Source organism: Suncus etruscus, chromosome 7 (genome assembly GCF_024139225.1).
Source record: "Suncus etruscus isolate mSunEtr1 chromosome 7, mSunEtr1.pri.cur, whole genome shotgun sequence".
Classification (NCBI taxonomy): domain Eukaryota; kingdom Metazoa; phylum Chordata; class Mammalia; order Eulipotyphla; family Soricidae; genus Suncus; species Suncus etruscus.
Genome location: NC_064854.1, coordinates 27,137,053 through 27,153,869, shown reverse-complemented (window position 1 = coordinate 27,153,869; position 16,817 = coordinate 27,137,053). Strand labels below are relative to the sequence as shown.

Sequence of the window (16,817 nt, the reverse complement as noted above, 5' to 3'; positions counted from 1 at the left end):
TTATTTCTCAGCAAAAGACTCCTGTGGTGTTCTCAAGCTTCCTCTGGCCGAGGCCGCCAGTTATTTCTTCTCAGCATTTAATTTATGAATGAGCCATTCCACTGCTTCATGGCCTTTACTGGGCATTCCAGGAGAAGGTGGTGGCCATGGAGCCATCAGTATAGCTGCTGAGACTGTCGTCTTTCACAGCAAAGATGGCTTCTTGCATGAGAATGGTTTTTGCTGGGTCTTGAGAATGTGGTTTGTTTATAAGTCTTTGTAAACAAAATTTTGGTGAATCTCAGCTCTATTACTTTCTCTACAGAATCAACCACAGAATGTTCTTACATGTATGTTTTGGCTCTTGTTACACCAATAAGGGACTTGGCGATGGCTGGCAGCCCCTTCTTGGTGCTGGGCAGACGCTGGCCTTGCAGCCTTGCCAAATCATTGATATGTCTCCATGGTACGGCCACACCCACCATGCTGGTTTTCATGGGGTTCGGGTACTTCTGCATAGCGGCCATCTCCCACAGGTCCTCCAAGACATGCCTGAAGGTCCAGATCTTCATGGGGTATAGCCCAGGGGACACTGAGAAGCCACACTGGCCCCACCCCGAAGCCATAGTCCGAATCCAGAAACAGGTTTTTGACTTGGAGATTCTCAATGCTCTCCTCCCCTTCCCAAATGTCCCTGCAGAGCCACACACTGTGGTTCACCTGGCATCCCTGAATATTAAGCACTTTCCGGCCCCTGAGAGATGAGCTGTTGCTATTTCGGGCTCACCCACTCCCCAGACTCCTCCTTTCACAGGACCTATGTCTCTTAAGGGCTTTCTGCCCTCACTCCAGCAACAGGAACTTCATCTGCTCTGCTCAGGGAAGTGCTCTCTCTCAAGTACCTTCTTTAAGCCTGCTTTCAGATTCTTTTTTGTTTGTTTGCTTTTGGATCACACCCGGTGGCGCTCAGGGGTTACTCCAGGCTCTTTGCTCAGAAATCACTTCTGGTAGGCTCAGGGAACCATATGGGATGCTGGGGATGGAACCCAGGTCTGTCCTTGGTTGGCTGCGTGAAAGGCAAATGCCCTACTACTATGCTATCACTCCAGCCCCTGCTTTCAGATTCTTATTTTGCACTTGCAAAATGTACTTTACATATGTACTAGCAAGTTACAATGATGGTGCCTCCCTTAACTGGCTAAATGAATCTACCCTGCGTGACTCACTTTTTCTCCCTACCTCCCCACAATTTGTGAAGAAATTTCCGCACATAAAGATCCTTTGTGAGGTTTGGAATACACTTAGCAAGACTGGGCACCTGGTTTCTAACCAGCTGGTCCTACCACAAAGCAGGAATGTTTTTGTTTTTCTTGTGCTGGGTTCATCACGTTGAGGCCGCCCCCCCTCCACCGAGGAGCTGAGGCAGCAGAAGGAGGCAGTAGCTAATGAGTTTTCCTGCTCATTCTATCTGAGCACCTCAGATGCCCCATAAGGAAGGGCTGAGAAGAAGGGGAAAATGCCTCAGTGCAGAACCACCAACCATTTCCATGGAGGAGAGTCCTGGGCTAGCTACTTGATTCTGAACAAACACAGGAGAGAGAGAAGGAAGCTAAGGAAGAGAAGATAAATCAAGTGAGAGAAATAAGCCCTAGACATCTCCCCAAGATACTAACTGGGCCCCTCAAAAGGATCAGACTGAATGACCCAGACTTGGTCCTGGGCAGGGACCCAGTGTCCTCTCACATTTGAAGGAATAGTGCTTTGCATTGACTTCTATAGTTTAGAAACACAAGGGAATGTTGGTGATCAGCAAGAGAACCAAGTACAGCCCACACTGTCAACCCTCACTGCCCTGTGGGGGTCCCCAGCTGTGGGAACAAGAACTGAAGTCCACATTGCCTGGAGAGGAGTAGAATATTCAGCAGGTGGACTGTGAAGATTGTTCTCTGAGAATCTGGAAATCACTGCCCTTTGGGGACATATAAAAAATGTAGAGGTGCAAGGGAACCATCTGTTCTCATTCACAATAATCCCTGCAAATGTCTTGCTGCACAGTGTTCACTCCACTTCTACGAAAGAGTCTGAGCTGTTGAGTAGATGAGTCTTCTACTTGTAGGTACAGAGAATAGTGTTTGAAGGTGTGGGGGCAAACTGACCATTGCCTTGTTCAGGTGTCTATGAACTCCTGGGAAACCATTCATCCTGTTGCCTGTTTCTTGTCTGATGGGTGATCAGTGAGTTTGAACCAAACTAGATTTAAAACAGAAATCAACCACTGTACCATTAGTTATATGTGGCTCAGAAAGAATAAAAAAATAAACATTAACATGTAGCATGATGATGTCTCAGGAAAGTAAGAATAAACCTAGAAACTCTACTTCGGGGTATCTATCCTCCCTAAGAAATATGAATTTGAAGACGTATGCACACCTGTGTTCACTGCAGCACTGGGCACAGTACTGGAATATGGAAACAACTCAACTGTCTAATGACAACTTCTGGATAAAGAAGTCATGGCAAACACACAATAGAATATTAGGGGACTGCATTTTGAGCACAACTGGAAGGATGGTATTCAGAGAAATAACTCGGAGGATAAAAAAGACAAATATCAGCTAAGCCCACTCATCTGTGGTCTATAGAGAAGCAAAATAAAAGGATAGACTATATCAAATGATAACAAACCCTTGGCCTGGGGTTACAAAGCAAACAGTAGGAAGAGGAAGACATGATCTATGTGCTGCAAGGACAGTGGTGGCCATTGGGGGAGGGCATAGTAATTTTGTGCATCAAAGCCATAAATGTTGACATGATTATCACAATCTTATTTGCATTGTAATAATAAACGCAAACATGAATACAGAAACCAAAGCCAACTTTCAGATTCTGAGACCAAAAGAATGAGTGGCTCACAGAATAGAAGGTGGAAGAGGGTGGATGATTAGGTTATTTGTATGATAAAAGATAGAACTGGACCTTAGTGGGGAGTTTTCTGTCATTCCATATACACTCATGTATGATTCATAAGAAGGTGCACCTGAAATATAAATGTATAATGTTCTAATGCAATGTTGTTTCAATTTAAAGCATGTTTAAAACAAAACGTATTCTGTAATCATTTTGATCCCTTAGGATGAATCCAGGACAGAAAAACATCCAATCTGGAGGAAGACTGCATCAAATCAGAAAAATAGTTCAGGATATCAGCAAATGTTTTGAGAAAAGGGACTTGAGGAGTAGAAAGCAAATTGATTGCTAAAGGCAGAAAATATTTCTGGAGTCCGGGGATGTAGCTCAGTGGCAGATCATTTGCTTGGCAAATATGAGGTGCTGGGTTTGATTCTCAGTAACCCCATTCCCACCCCAACAGGAAAAAAAAAACACAACTGCACATGGAAAATGTTTCTGGAATGTTCAAGAGTCCAAAGAGCTAGTGCTAGTTAGTACAGATCCCGGCTTCCTGCTCCTCACCAAATTTGGTTTTCAAAATATTTTCTTAACATACTGACCTTTTTGCTGCATTGCTACCCTGTTAAAAAATTAAATGAAATAGCACAGCAGGGAGGACTTTGCTTGCACGAGGCAAACTTGGGTTCAATCCCCAGTATCCCATATGTCTTCGAGTCTGCCAGGAGTAATTTCTGAGTGCAAAGCCAGGAGTAACCTCTGAGCACCACCAGGTATATCCCTAAACCTAAATAAATTAAAAAAATGGATAGTATAGGGCTAATGTACTTACCTCACATATGGACATATGTGGCTTAGTGCCCAGCACCTCATGTTCCTCCAAGTATTGTCAGTGCAAGGGCCAGAGTAATAGTACAGCAGAAAGGGCAATTGTCGGGGGCTGGAGAGATAGCATGGAGGTAAGGTGTTTGCCTTGCATGCAGAAGGACGGTGGTTCGAGTCCCAGCATCCCATGTTGTCCCCTGAGCCTGCCAGGAGTAATTTCTGGGTATAGAGCCAGGAGTGACCCCTGAGCACTGCCAGGTGTGACCCAACAAACAAACAAAAAGGGCAATTGTCTTGTAGACAGTTGACTTAGGTTTCATTATCAGCATCCCATATGGTCCCTCAAGCATTGCCAGGAGTGATTCCTGAGTGTCGAGCCAGGAGTAATACCCGAGTATCTTCTTAAAAAACACCACTGGCCTGACCCCAGAAATCCTCAGCACTGTTGCATTTTAGCAGCAAAGCTTCCCTGAGACCTTGCACTGAACCAAGAATTTAGCTTTGTTGTTCCAGAGTTGCCAGAAGGGGCCCCTGGGCCTCTTAAGCGTTGAGTGTTTGAGAGAAACTTTTATAAATGAAAATATAAACAAACATGTCCACCCTCACCTGCCCTCCAGCCCCTGTGGCCTGTAAAGCAAAGTGCTGTCACCTTCCATGGCACTTTGGAACCTGAGTTGGTCAAGGAGTGCGGTGAGCACAGGTACTGCCAATCTTCTCCAGGGCTCCTCCTCCTCCACTGGCTATGCTCCTTCCAAACAGGTGATGTCATCTGTTAGGGTTAGGTGAGGTTAAATGATGTTATCACCTCAGCCCTAAAATGATGTCATCACCTCATCATCTCAGGCCTGAGGTGATGTCACTGGTAGGTTTCTCCAATAGAAGCTATTTCACCTTCCCCATGACAGATAATTTTTTGCATAAGCAGGAGGGAATCTCCATAGCTTCAAATACCACCCTTTCAGATTCAAAGACAAATGGGCTGTGATTTCTCTTCTCCTACTTTGAAGAGACAGCCGTGGAGCAAATGCCAAGCGCCAAAGGAAAATATTTCCAAAGGCTCCAGTGGCTTCTCTGACAGGATCTGTCACTTGCTGTCAGTGACAGGTTTGTTAAGGAAGTTAAACTGTGGCTTTCCACACTTCCTCACTGTTCAGAATTTGACCATGAATTTGCTCATTTATTTTCCATAGAAAACACTTATCTGGCCTCATGAGCCGTGGACTTCAATTCCATCAGGCCAGCCTCTTGGGGAGATTAGCACAGTGACAGTGATTTTGCTGATGGCCTCTCCGCCTGCCAATACTGGCTGTCTCAGGGAACTGAACATCATGAGACTGTTCAGCCCTTTTCACCTCTGCGATTGCTCCAAAGCACTCTGGAGAAGACAGGCTACCTATACTGAAGGCCTGGAAACTAACGGGGTTAGAGACCAGCAGGACTGTCTGACTAGAAGTCTAGCACAATACACTGACTCTTATTTATTGTTGTAGTTAGGGGGTTCCACTCAGCAGTGCTCAGGGCTTATTCCTGGCCCTGCATTCTGGGATCATTCCTGAAAAACCAAATACAGTGCTGAAGATGGACCCCAGGTCAGCTACATGCCAGGTAAGAGCATTAACCCCAGTTCTACTTTTCTGGTCTATTAACTCAATTCTAAGTGGCACTGGACAATGGAAACTTAAAAAAGCAACAACAGGGCGGGATAAAGAGACTCACCAAGTCCATGAGCAGTCAGCAAATGCAGCCATGGAGAGCAGTGAGGTGGTTTTTGTTCTCATGTTCCATGATTTCCATGATGCCAACCCTCCTACCTTCATTCCATGCTTGAAGGGCCTAAGTGATTCCAGTCTAAACTTAAAGCCACACTCCTGAGGGGTCCACCACCACTCCCCAGCTCCCTTGCACCCAGCGTGAGAGAAACCAGGGGAGGCAAAGCTTTCTGAAACTACCACCCTGACCAGTTGTATGGAAAATTCAGGAACGAGCCCAGGTGTCCTTCGCAGACATTGCGGCTGCTGGGCCTACTCATGCACATGGCAGCCGGGCTGACATGGTTTGATGACTCCGTCTCCAGCCAGTTCAGAGTGACAGGCAGCTGTTCAGACCAGCGGGGCATGTGACAGGCATGTAATAAATGTTTACTGAAGGAAGGGCTGAATTAATTAAACAAGGGCCCTTCCAGTTCATTTAAAAGCTACTAACGATGAAGGCAGAATGACATTCGTCATCTACTCTTGTGACACTTGAACTTGAAGGAAACCTGGGAGAGGAAATGAACCTCTTCACTCCTTCACTCTGGAACCTCTAAGAAGATGAGTCCATGGCATTGAGACCCTTCCAAGCTTGTCCAAAATTGCCAGATGGGCATCATCCATGAATATGGGCCCATTATGGAGCAAGCCTGTACCACCACCATTTGGATCTTCACACAGTGGCTAGTGAATTCTCACTGGAGAAGTTTTCAGTCAACTTCTCTTTCCCTCTAACCCGATCTTACTGGATCTGGATTGAAAAAGGTGGGGGAGAGGCTGAATAAAGGTGAGTTCAAGGAGATTATACAATGGGTAAGTCTCTTGCCTTGCATACATCTGACCTGGGATCAATGCCTGGCACCCCATATGATCTCCGAAGCTCCACCAGGAGTGAGTCCTGAGCACTCTGGATATGGCTCAAAAATAAAAACTAAAAAAAAAAAAATAAAATAAAATAAAAAATTGAGTGATTTTTTTTTCTCATGTAAGCAATACATTTGTGTCAAAACATTGGTTTTCCCCCACCAGGACTGGAGAGCTCAGCAGGCCGAGCATATGTTTTGCCTGCTAGAGCCCCCGGTCTGATCCCCAACATCACATGGTCACCTTGATTCAGTACTAGAAACACAAGTTGTGCATCATCCAGCAGAGGACACTGTTTTTCCAATTCATCCTCCAAAGGAATCTTTGGAAGCTGCTTGCGCCTGGGAATTCTGAGATGTTTACGAAGGTCTTTCAGGGGCAACGAACAGGGTATTTGACTTGCATGCAGCTGACCCATTGTCCCCAGCATCCTATATGATTCCCTGGATATCACCAGGAGTAATTCCTGAGTGCAGAGCCAAGAGTAACCCCTAAGCACAGTTATGCCCCCCCCCCCAAAATAAATAAAATAAAAAGAGCTCTTTCGACCTCTGGGCATATAGTCAGCTTGTTGGTAGATCTTCAGAGAAAAAGGACCTGTAAAGATGTCAAAATAGAAGAAAGGCCAAAGGTTAGATAGATTTACAGAGTGCATCTGTGTTGGGAGGTTGTGAAGGAGGGAGGAGGAGATAGAGGCCAGGAGGCAGGAAAGGAGGGAATATTGGCAGTAAACATGTCTCAGGGCTGATTCACTGGTATTTTGGACTCCACATGGGTCAAATTAGCCTCATGATTTGAGGATATCCTGTTTTCTGAAGCTCTCGTGCTTTGAATAACTGTAACATCCATTGGAAAGAAATTTTAACCTGTTCCATCTCACTGGTCTTTTTTGAACTTTGCTTCCAAAGTCCTTGGTGAGCTCTTCAGATGTTCCTTGAAGAAAGAACAGAGCTTTGGTCTCCAAGATAATTGAGAGGCCTCTGCTCAGACCACTTTTCTGGGCACAGGCTAGCATGGCCAATTGACCTGCATGGCCAGGGCAATGCCAGCTCACAGAGCTCTAATTACAATTCATCTATCTTTTCCTGACTTTTCTGGGGCCACACCAGCAGGACTCAGAGCTTATCCCTGCCTCTGCACTCATGGATTACTCCTGGCAGTATTTTAGGAGTTGAACCAGGTTAGGCCACATGCAAAGCACTGTTTTCCTGCACCTGCACTGTCTCTCCAGACTCTTGACCTCTCTTAATAGTACTGAGATTTGTTCTCTGTGTATTCACAGCAAAGAAATTTCAAGGTGGCCAAAAATATTTTCTCCTACATAAAAAGAAGAAAGAAGAAGTTGGGGCCAGAGAGATAATTTGGGGGGTGGAGATTAAATGCTTGCCTTGCACTGCCAGGAGTAATTTTTGAGCAAGGAGCTGGAATAAGCCCTGAGCACAGATAAGTGTGGACCCTCCCCCCACATCCCACCCAAAACAAAAAACTAAGAGGTATTGTTTGACTTGAGGACCAGCACTGATTTAGCAAAGGTGCCAGCCTGGGCTATAACTGGATGTTAGTCTTCATCTTGGTGGACCAGAGGATGGAGAACAGCCTTAGGGTGGGTTTGGACCAAATAGGCAGGGGGTGAGAGGGGGTAACCCATTTAATCAAATGCCTCTTTGCACCTGATGGATATCTTCCTGAGCCTTAGGAATCACCCCTGGAACTATTTTAGAAAACAGAACTAAGAGAACTAAGAGTCAGGGATGTGTCTTGTGATCCTGACACTAAAGCAACAATAATAGAACATGAATAAGTTTTGAGTCCATGTGTGAGGTGTCGACTGTATGTGTAAGAACTGTGAATGTTTATAGATATGTGGTGTTTGTATAAGTATGGATGCATCCTCAATGTGTGTACATATATGTGATATGTGGATGCATGTGTGGTGTACATCATGTCAGTAGGAAAATATAGATGAAGGCATGCAGTCAGGTATTACATTTTCAAATTGGCAAAACCAACTCTGATGTCCATGGTATTTCCACTAAGAAATCTTCCTGATACGGGCAGAACAATCAGACATAGGCAATTCCCAATAATAAAAAAAATTATAAAAAATGATTCTTCTGGGCCTGGAGAGATAGCACAGCGATGTTTGCCTTGCAAGCAGTGGATCCAGGACCTAAGGTGGTTGGTTCGAATCCCGGTGTCCCATATGGTCCCCCATGCCTGCCAGGAGCTATTTCTGAGCAGACAGCCAGGAGTAACCCCTGAGCACTGCCGGGTGTGGCCCAAAAACCAAAAAAAGAAAAAAAAAAAAAGAAAAGAAAAAAAAAAGATTCTTCTTTGTTTTGGAAAGAACTGGAAGAGGAATGAAGAAAGGCCAAGAGAGCATTCATCTCTATTTTCTGGCTATTTCTGTCAACCCAAATGAATCTTCCTTCCTTTCCTTTCCTTTAGGCTGTTGGACCATAGATGACAATGAGACAGAATGGATGGGGATGGGTACTTGGTGAAGATGTGTGTAGTAACTTGGTGCATCAGATCCATAAACTTAAGCACTAATGTAATGCTACTTACCTATGTTCATGTCTTAAAAAATAAATGTTTGACAATTCAACATATAAAATCAGAGATGCTTTCATGGTTTCTGACTAAAATAAATCTAAATTGTTGGTTTTGGGTTGTAGGGAGAGTCGGTTGGTTTGCTTGTGGGGATATTTAGGGCCACATTCATCATTGTTTATGGCCTGTGTTCAGGGATCATTCCTGGTGTGTCTCAGGAAGCCATGTGGAGTACTGGGGAGTTCTAGTCTGAATTGGCTGCATTCAAGGCAAATGCCCTTCCTTCCCATTGGACTATCTCCAGCACAGCAGCATCTTTTTAGGAATCTAGGGGAAGATAAAACAGGTTCTCTTCTTTCTTGCCAGAGGATCTACAAACTGTATCTCTTTTGGAAAAAAAAGACAGAAGGACAGAGACATAAGAATGTTTTCCTTCCCTGGAAATTGATCAGTAAAGAACAGAAAGTGGGAACACTGCTATGGGTCCTGGAAGAAGAGCAGCCAAAACCGCCTGGTGTCCCAACTCAGCCCCTGATGTTATGTCCCCTATTCATATCATGCAACTTCATCCAAATCAAAGACTGTAAGGGATGAAGCAAATTTAGCACCAAAGGCTTCTACAAGTCTGATGGGCCATCAAAGAGATTGTAAAGTACCTACCACAATACAAGAATTTATATTATCTATTAAAGATCATATATTTCAAAAATAAGTAATACATTTTGAAAATAAATCAAAACAACTTCTGTTTTTATATTCAGAGGCATGTTTCCATAGATTAAGCAAAATCAGTAAGAATATTTGTGAATTTACTTTGCATGGTCCATAGAAATCAAATGGTCTGTAAATAATAACATAAGAACTAAAATATAGTATTATATGCTTAATAAGACATTGTGAGTGTGCTACTCAAAAATAAAAAAAATAGTTGTCTAATAGGGCTACAGAGAAAGTGATCGGGTAGGACTACTGGCCAACCTGGGTTTGATCCCCAGCATGCCATAAGGTCTTCCCAGCATTACCGGGAGAAATTCCTGAGTGCAGAGCCAGAAATAAGCCCTGAGCACTACTGGGGATGGGCCCAAAACAAATAAAAATATTTGTAGCACAATGAGGGGATTATAATTGCTTAAACATTATTTTTTTGTTTTTGTTTTTGGGCCACACCCGGCAGTACTCAGGGGTTACTCCTGGCTGTCTGCTCAGAAATAGCTCCTGGCAGGCATGGGGGACCATATGGGACACCAGGATTCAAACCAACCACCTTTGGTCCTGGATCGGCTGCTTGCAAAGCAAACACCGCTGTGCTATCTCTCCAGGCCCCATGCTTAAACATTATTTTAATTTTGTTATATTTATTACAAAATGTAACGACACTAAGCTAGTACTTTAGAAACTAATTCAGAGGCTCAAGCGATAGCACAGCAGGTAGGGATGCAGCCAACCCATGTTGATCCTTGGCATCCCATATGGTCCCCGGAACCTTCCAGGAATGACCCCTGAGTGCAGAGACAGGAGTAATCCCTGAGCACTGCTAGGTATGGCCCCCAAACCATAAAAACATAAAAGTTGGTTCATGCTGGCATATATTCTTATATAGAATATTCAGCAAAGGAAAAGCTTGGCATTACTTTGCCCAAATATAATAAGACTTTTTTGGAGCTAGAAAACAGCATCTTAGTTTCCCTGCTGTCCATTGACTTATATTCAAAAAAATCTATAATGAGTCATCCCCTAGCATACAACTCAGGAGATATTGAGGTGCTAGAGACTGAACTGGGGCTTCCACGGGCACTACAAATCCTTTGAACAATCTCCTCCATCTGATACAAACATTTTTAAAGAAGAAATGCTCTATTATTAAATGGTATATTAGTAATTAACCAACCCTTTCTGTCAGTTTTTGAGCTATAAAAAGGAGATGATTATATCCACCATTCAGGGTTATTTGGAATAAAGAAATAGCTTGAAAAAGTACCAACCCCATCACCTGCCATTCAGAAAATCACAGTCATTTTTTCTTCCCCAATGTGTCTACTCATGTTCTGAGAAAGAATAACAAATTCTAACTCTTTTGACATGATAAGAATAGATAAAATAATACGGGGAGACTGCATTGAAAACAAAAGGAGCGCTATAAAAACAGATTTGTTACTGAAAATATGGAGAATGAGAGGAAATACACATGTATCCAAATGCCTTATACTTTAATAGTTACTAAAAACATAAAAGCTGGGAGTTAAATTGTCCCCTGAAAAATTTTAATTGTCAAAAATTGTCAAAAAGTGATCTCTAGATCAATGATTAATGTAGTCATTCCCTCCCATGCTAATTTTCAATGCACTGTTTTGCTTTCATTTTCATTGTGTTCATACCTAATTGCTCAGATTTTTCACTGACTTCAGTTCACTTCATTTCTTCTGTCACCTTTCTCATTTCCTTTATTTAAGAAAAAAATGCATAAACTAGTAATGCCAAGGCAAACCCCTGGCTAGCTGGAGGCACAAGGTAATGTCAGTAGTTGTATTTTTATTTAAATTTGTATTTGTTCAGGGGCTGGAGAGATAGCATGGAGGTAAGGCATTTGCCTTTCATGCAGAAGGTCGGTGGTTCGAATCCCTGCATCCTATATGTTCCCCTGCGATTTCTGAGCATAGAGCCAGGAGTAACCCTGAGCGCTGACAGGTGGGGCCCAAAAACAAAAAAGAAAATGTATTTGTTCATTATGGATCTTTTTGGCTTGTTTTAATTTTATTTTAATGGAACATGAAAGTGTTTTGGGTTTTATTCCCTCTTGATTACTAAGCTGATTCACAAGGTAAATCCCTTCACCCTGGTCCGAAAAGGGAGGCAGTTCATATAGTCCTTGCTAATGAAAGTAAACACACAGGGAAGGAAGCTGAGGACAGATCCCAAACTCCTGCCTTGCTTTTAAAAAAATAATAAAAAAGTGGGACCTGGCAGGTGGTGCTAAAGGTAAGGTGCCTGCCTTGCCTGCGCTAGCCTTGGACGGACTGCGGTTCGATCCCCCGGTAGTCCCATATGGTCCCCCAAAGCCAGGAGCAAACTTCTGAGCACATAGCCAGGAGTAACCCCTGAGTGTTACCGGGTGTGGCCCAAAAAACCAAAAAAAAAAAAAATAAAAAAATAAAAAAATAAAAAATAAATAAAAAAGGAGGGGGGAGAAAAATGTATGGATTTTCTTGAATACACCTTCTTCTTAGGGAATAAAAAGTGCTCTGACACCTTGGGTCCCATCTTTGTTTGACTGCTCCAGAGTGAAAGGGCCCAGGGAGACTCAGAACTTTGTCCCTGCTGCTGGCTCCCCCATTTGGGACTTCCATTTGGAAAGTCTGACAGGCAAGCACAGCAATTTGGGCAAGGCAGAATGCAGGACGCAGGTTGGTACTAGCTGTAATGGAGTATGACCCCTGTTGTTAGTAGCTGGCCGGTCAGCTCCTTTAATGCTGGGGACCTCATATTATACTTATTCCCCAACCTCTACCCTTCAGGGCAGTGGAAGGATTACAGTGCTTCACTCAACTGCATCTGAGTAGGCAGGATGAACCCCAAAATCTCCTGAAATGGCCCAAGTCAACAGAGAAAACACCGTCCGAGGAGAGGAGCCATGAGGCAAGACAATGGTTTTTTGGTAAGATCATTTTGGAGGCAGATACACTGGTGGCTACACCCCAGATTTCCAGTCGTGTGGGGCATAGGTTCCCAGGGAACTGACAGTGATTCATTCCACCTGAGCCGGGGAGTTCCCAAGCAGAAACCACAGAGCTCAGCAGACAGGTGTTATACCCAGTGATCCTTAGTTTTCCTGGTCAGAAGTCGTTCAATCTTGGGCCCAGTTCTGTGATGCTGCTCAGACCCACTTCCATAGAACCATCCTGAGGTGCTAGGGTAGAAGGAAGACTTTGTGGCACAGGATAGAACTCAAGGCTTGTGGTGCCAGGCATACACCCTAGTCCTTTGAGCACTCTCAACCCCATTTTAAACTACTTGCACCTTCTTCCTGTCTGGACTATAGGAACCTCAACTTTAGAGCCTGAGCAATAGTATGAATGATAGTAACAGTGGTTTGGGTGATTGCCTTGCACTTGGCCTACACAGGTTCAATCCTGGCACCCCAAGTAGACCCCTGAGCCCACCAGTAGTAATCACTGAGCACAAAGCTCCCCAAAATATAAAAAAAATTGAATTTCTGCTCTAATGTGTGTGTGTCCATAGGGAGGTGGGGAGGAAAGAAAAAAAAAGGAAAAATAAAGAAGAGGGAAGAAAAAACAAAAGCAATTTAGCATGTTCTTGCTAAGGAGGGATCCCTAAATGAAGTATGGAAACAGTGAGTGAGAGCAGCCATCCCTGCTGGCTCCAAGGTTCCTGCTAACTGAATGAACAAATCTAGTCAATCTCCTTTTTTGTTCAGCATCAAATAGGTAAGGTCACAGCACTGCCTCATAGAGTTGTCCCAAAGAACACTGCTGGACTCAGACACAGTTGCAGGTGAATTCAATCCTCACCACCACCAGGACTCCCTGCTCACTGTCATAATCATGATAGTCCACAAAAACCTTCGGATTTCCCCTCCCCACCCTTCCCTCACTTCTCCCTCCATCCCCACCTCATCTTCAACTGCCATTTTCTTCCCCCTGATCCATTTTCCTACCTCATTCTGTCTTGTTGAGCTTGAGCAACACTAAGGAGCAAATCTGAGAGAGAGAGAGAGAGAGAGAGAGAGAGAGAGAGAGAGAGAGAGAGAGAGAGAGAAAAGAGAGAGAGAGGGAGAGAGAAGAGAGAGAGTACTTTCACTCATTTTGGCCCCATTCTCTTTTTTCTGAGATGGAAGCAGTCTTGAGATATAGATAGAAGGGAGCTGGACTCCTCATCAGAAAGGGTGTGTGGGTGACTTGATGTCCATGAGCTACCAAAGGAGGTGACAGTTCTGGCCTAGATGTGTGTCTGATGCTAATAACTGTCATACCCTGAAGCTTCTGAGGAAAAACCAACAACAAAAAGACTTCTTATGGTTCTTGGCCTGCGTGGCTAATCAAAGCCAGATGCCTGGGCCTGGACCAGAGAAGGAGAGGAGGGAAGAGGAGAGGCAATAGAGTGGGGGGCACCCCTGTTCCCCTGCTTTCTGTGAAGAGACTTAAACAGAGCCTGTGAAGAGCTAGGCTCCCTGGTGTCTGGACAGTTCCTCATGAGGCATTTTCTTGTCTCTTCCAGAATGTTCTGTGTCCACCAGACTGAGCAGAAGGGCTATGAGACTTTCCCAGCAGGACCATCCATTTCTCACACTGACTTCAAAGGGATTAAGACCTACAAGATCCCCCCATTCCCTTGGAGTTCCCTTGGCACATTCTTTTACCTTGCCAGGCTTTATTCTCATCTGCAAGGAACAGTTGTGACAAGTTAGCAAGGATGTTGCCAGTTGTGAAGTCCTGCTAACATGGAAGGTGCTACCATTCCAGATGTAGACAAAAGACCCATACCAATTTTGGCTTTTAGTGGGTCCAGGCTGGGCCTGGGAGACCAGACAGCTGGTGACAGTCCCAGTGGGATTTCTGGACCCTGGTTCTGCTCTTGCATTCCTCTGGATGGGGGGGGGGGGGGGGGGAATGTTGAGCTAGCGGAAAGTATAAAGGCTTTATAGACTTTGACTGCCAGGGGTTCATAGAGACAAGTTGGTGCAACTGATCTTTTCCAGCTCACAAAAAAAACTTTTCTTCCTGACTATCTCAAACTTTGTATAGCCCTTCTTGGAATGTGATGAGTTTTCAAAGACAGGAGATAGAATCGTGGGTAGGGTATTTGCTTTGCTTGTGGCCAACCTGGGTTCAGTCCCTGGTACCCCATTAGATCCCTGAAGCAGCACCAAGTGTGATCCATGAATACAGAATGAGTAAAAAGTCATAAATATTGCCAAATGTTGTCCCAAAGCCAATCAAAAGGGACAAGTTTCCAAGACAAGTTTCTTTAAGCTAAGAAATCCTCCCATGAGCACATTTCTAGATGCCATCCTGGGCTATAAAGAACAGGCAGCATTTGGGGCTGCTCACCTCCCTGCTTCCATACCCCACTCCCTAGAGGTACAAAGAAATAAAAACCAGAATATTTGTTAGCTTTGGCCTAATTAATTCTTTTTCTTTTAATTTATTTTTATTTAAAAATATATCTTTATTTAAGCACCATGTTTATTTAAGCACATGTTTGTAATTGGGGTTCAGTCATAAAGAGTACACCCATTCACCAATTCAAACTTCCTGCCAACAATGCCCCCTATCATCCTCCTCCCCAACCCCTGGCTGTCTTTGAGATAGGCATTCTATTTCTCTCACTCACTACCATTGTCATGATAGTTGTCAGTGTAGTTATTTCTTTAACTGCACTCACCACTCTTTTGTGGTAAGCATCATATTGTTGGTCCTAATTAATTCTAATCCAGGCAGCTCCTGTTCCATTCTTGGAGCCCAGCCCACTTTCGTCTTCCTGGGGCTCTAGGTCTTTAGCATTTTTTTCAACACCTGCAGAGACTTTAATGAAGATCCCCCTGGCCATACCTGCTGAAGTTGTTACCTCCCTTCGCTCACTCCCCTTGTACCTCCTGATGATGGTGCCACAGAGAGGGCAAGTGTAAAATAGAAGACTGAGTGGCTTTTCGCCCTCCCCACCAAACCTGTGGTCCCCAATTCCAGGTCTCATTTTACCATTTGCAACCAGAGCCTCAAGCCTGGTTAGTTTTCCAGGAAACTATTCTTAGACCAGAAAAAGGAAAACAAAGCAGCCTGTCTCTTCTCTGGGGTGACTGCCCCTATGCAGTCCTTCCTGGGGTCGTTTTGAGGACAGAGAAAGATCCTGAAACTCAGTGGCATTTGTGACCATTAGTGGAGTGAGTGGAGAATCCTCTTCAAACCGAGGCCTTGTCCTAGGTTCATTTTTAACTGAAATGCAGGGGCACTGATATTTCTCTCTCCTTCTCCCTTATCTTCCTTTCCCCCCCTCTTCCTCTTTCTCCTCCTCCTCCTCATCCTCCCTCCTCACACATTTTCATTTGGGACGATTTTAATAAAAATGGGGGCAAGTAAATGTACACTGGTACTTTACTCAATCCCTCTCCAAGTCGGGCATCAGCTTCAGCCCCTGCACCGGGAAAAAGTGGGCATGAAAACCTTTCCCGGCCCCTCTTGGCCCAAGTTTGAGGGACAACCCCTTGCCCCCCCACCCGTCGTAACCCGAGCAACCTGGTACAAGTTTCAAGCAGAAAGCCCGAATCTCTCGGGTGCCTGAAATGGATGGATAGGTTGAGGGTACCCTAGCCAGTGCCCACAATCCCGGGGGTGGGCCTGTGCCACCGGCACCCCAAGCAGACCCACCTCTCAGAACGCCCCAGAACCTGACCCGGGTCAGGGTGAGCGTCCCGGGTTCGCATCAGTTGTGTCACAAAAAAGGGCGGACCATGGGGGCTGTCCCTATGCAACCCAAGCATAGAGGACACTGGGGTTCTGGGGTGCGGGCACTCCTCCGGAGAAAGCCAACTAAATTTGAGCGGGTGCTTTCCGAGGGTGACGAGATTCCAACTCTGACACTAAATGATCCAGAGTGGGGGCGCCTGCTGGAGGGAAGTGGGGAGCTAGGTTTGGAGCTCCGAAGACCTCGGTTTAAACTCAATCTCTAGATCAGTCAGACCAGCCTAGACCTGCCTTTTGGGACCGGCTTCATCGCCAGGAACAGGGAGAGGTTCTGGGGGTGAATGGGGGCTCTGGTGCGCCGTGGCAGCTGGTGACAGCAGAGCCGCGTCCCTGCAACCCTGGGGAGCTAGCTGCTCCCCAGACCGCGTCCAGAAGCCCCGAATCCGTCTTAATCAAGTCACAGCAACGTCGCCTTCCCGCAAGGGGCTTCTGCCTCGTACACTGCGGGGAACGTGGGGGCGAG

General features: G+C 45.0%; 1 pseudogene; it reads right to left on the bottom strand.

The window, feature by feature from the left end:
- LOC126014502 (PRELI domain containing protein 3B-like) lies at positions 1-551 on the bottom strand (annotated as a pseudogene).
- Between the last annotated feature and the right edge of the window lie 16,266 nt (positions 552-16,817).